We start from the raw sequence: 3,218 nt of genomic DNA on the forward strand, positions 1-3,218 counted from the left end.
AAGCTTCTTTCATCTCAGATATCATCCCACGTCAACCAAGAAGAAAGGTTGATTGGCATCACGAGGGTTATCTTAATTTTATTCATATGAGAACTGTAAATATAACTCAACTGATGTTGGGGTGAAAGTACACAACCAAAGACTCAAATAGACCCATAATGAGGGAGGACTCACCAGAGACATCGCTTGATTTTGTCATTACCTCATGCAAACCCTAATTCATGTCACTAATGTTTCCCCAGAAAAAGACGGAACACTCTTCAAAATAGAATAATACTTCAGAGTAGAAAGTAAACAATAAATGCACGCGTCTGTATGACCATCGACGATGTCCTCCGTGGCATGCAGAAAATCGACCACCTCCAGTCGCTCGTGTTAGTGATGTCAAAGGTCGCTTGTATAGGTGGGGAAAACCCAAAACTTAGCCTGAGGTTTGAGTCAACTTCCTCTCCACCAAAGATATACAGGAGCTTTTAAAAAAGCTTTTATTCTATACACATTTATACATGGAGATCGAAACTGAGATAGCTGCAAAATGCTTGATCTCAAGGAATCCACTTTAATTCCATGAATTATACTGTAGCTAAATCATGTAATTGTCTAGGATAATAAAGCATAGCGTTAAAATGTGTGAATCATAAAAGGCAGCCCTGGCACCGTTATCATATGTAACTTTGCTGTGAATACTAAAACGACACTACAGGTGCTGATACTTTAGGAATAAGGACTGTTATACATTTGTTGTATTTTTATTCTTTAAGTGGGCCATGCCCATAGCAGAGCAGGTAATTTCAGTCTGACAATTTATATGGTTTTATTAGAAGAACGTGGATGTTAGCAGAGACGTATATGAATCAAATAGAGTAGTAAAGATTTGTTAGAAAGGCTAGGTTTTTATTTTGGATGAATAAAAACGTTATTAATACCGAAAGAAAATATTATCACATCATTAGCTTTTCACAGTTCATTTAAAATAGTAAGATGTTACCTGTAATTTATATTAATGTGTAACTGACATGCCCTATTGTGAAGTCACGATATTTAATAAATGAAACTAAAGAACAAATCAAAACTGTTGGTTGAAGGATGTGGAGATGCCAGGGATTGAACCCAAGGCCTCATGCATGCAAAGCATATATGCTCTACCACTGAGCTACATCCCCAGCCCTGAGAGGAAGTTGATAGAGTGATGAGTCAGCACATTTACTTCTCTTTAGACAATCCCTCCCTAGGGAATGAAAGAGCCCTGGATTCTTATAGTTTCCAATTCCCATCACAGAGAGTTCTTAAGCATCCCTGGTGGGCCTATAAACTTTGTACCTCTAGTGCAGAAGGTTCTTCTGCTTTATAACTCAACATCTTGCTAGTTTCCCAAGCCTTATTTATAGAGCTGATGAAACACCATCTCCCTTCAAACTTCGTCTTATTTATATGGTCTCCTCATAGATGCAAGAAAATATTTTAGTTATATAGTCCATAGTTTCCCCATTACTTTTATAGGAAATGGAATAAAAAGCTTTCTCCTCTCCTCCTGCAAGCACTGTGACGGGGTACTGCGAATTAGACAGACAAAAGGCAGATGAACAAGAGAAAAACAGAGTTTATTAGCATGTGCGCCAGGTATACAAGAGGAAGAAACCCAGTGATGAGTAACTCAAAGGGGTGATTAGAACTTGGGACTGCACCTTAACAAAGAACAATATATTTGTAGAAGATGTAAGAAAAGGGGTTTAGACTTTTAGGGGTGCAAAACTTTGGGAAAGTAAATATATGGAGGAGACTAACAGAAGATTAGTAAGGTTTGTGCGTGCAGACGCTTCTCCGTGCACTGTTGTCCCAGTGGAGGGTCGTTATCTCCTTTCCAGTACAGTGAGGGCGGCGTGGGGGGCCTCCACAAGGGGAATTTATGGTCCGCTTCCAGGCAGACAGGAGAGGGCAGAGAGTTCATCCTTTGTCTACTATTTTTCTGTTGTCTCCAGCTCAGAATAATCATTATGCCAGAGTGGCATAGTTGGGGGTAGCCTATTCGGAACCACTTTCATTTCTTTCCTGGTGTGAAGGTGAGAAGAGGGGATTTTGTTATGGAAAAAAAAAAATGAAGAGCTTACTTGTTGCAGTGACAATACTTTCCTCAGGACAGGGACATGTCATTCTGTCCACCAGTAGACCTGAGAGTCCCCCTGAGTTCCGTGGCATTGTAGTGGCCAGAAGCATCAGCATTACTCTTCTCGGAGACGTCTAAGTCCAAGACATAGGAGAATGCCAGCACTTGATTTTTACTGGCTGTGATGATAAAGACGAAACAGTTATGTGATAAATAACATTTTCACAATAAAAGGACAAAAAATACTAGAAGTAGATTGAAGAGCCCTTCTTTGGTTTCATCTACTTGATTACCGGAACCCATAACACTGAACGCAGCATATCCTTGATCTGACCATTCACGCAGGACCTTCTAAGTATTTGATGAGCTCATTAGAGCCTTACAGAAAATCTAATTTCCTAGTTATCACCAACAGCATATTCTGGCTCTGACACTGTTTCTCTTCCCCAGGAAGAGGCAAACTTTGAAGTACACCCTTGCCCTATCTTAACAGCATTGGATGTTCTTGCCTAAGATAAAATACTATGAACAACAAAATCATTTATGAACCAACCCAGTGATACAGGACATACTGATGTTAATGAAGCTAATAGGAGTCAAGGTCCAAAATAATTCAGAATTACCAAGTTAAAAAAAAAATCACCTCTTCTCTTTTCAGTTCTGGTTCCAATACAATGATGGCTTTAGAAAACCTTTATCCTAATATTATGTTTTCTATAATCTCAGATATAATTAATTTGAGAAATATATGATGATATTCCTTTGAAAAAATATGAAAGTACAGAATAATTTAAATTTTGATTAAAATACATCCAAAATATTGGTAATCCCTCTTGAGCAAGTAGTAAATTACATTGCCATGGTAATTTTTAAATCTTTTATTTTAATAATGTTGGGTCCTCATACATCAGTGAAATCAAAGCTGGTGAAAACAGATGTGAGTGAGGTGTAAATTACTAATCTATATCCAGGACTCAAGCCTATATTTATACTTTAAGATACACTATACTAGTGACTGAGAGGACAGAACAGTTCCTCAAACTTTTATCCTATCACTGTGGCCAGGAGGGGGCATGCAGAATAAACTTAATCTATTATTAATGCTTCAGGATAT

The 3,218-nt window shown here is 38.1% G+C and overlaps 1 non-coding gene across 1 annotated transcript; it reads right to left on the reverse strand.

The window, feature by feature from the left end:
• Nucleotides 1-1,089: 1,089 nt before the first annotated feature.
• TRNAA-UGC (transfer RNA alanine (anticodon UGC)) lies at nt 1,090-1,163 on the reverse strand. Its single transcript has one exon. It is a non-coding gene; the product is annotated as a tRNA-Ala (tRNA).
• Between the last annotated feature and the right edge of the window lie 2,055 nt (nt 1,164-3,218).

This window comes from Delphinapterus leucas, chromosome 14, assembly GCF_059928025.1.
Source record: "Delphinapterus leucas isolate spDelLeu-1000000601 "Yukka" chromosome 14, BTC_Dleu_Yukka2, whole genome shotgun sequence".
In the NCBI taxonomy this organism is placed as follows: Eukaryota; Metazoa; Chordata; class Mammalia; order Artiodactyla; family Monodontidae; genus Delphinapterus; species Delphinapterus leucas.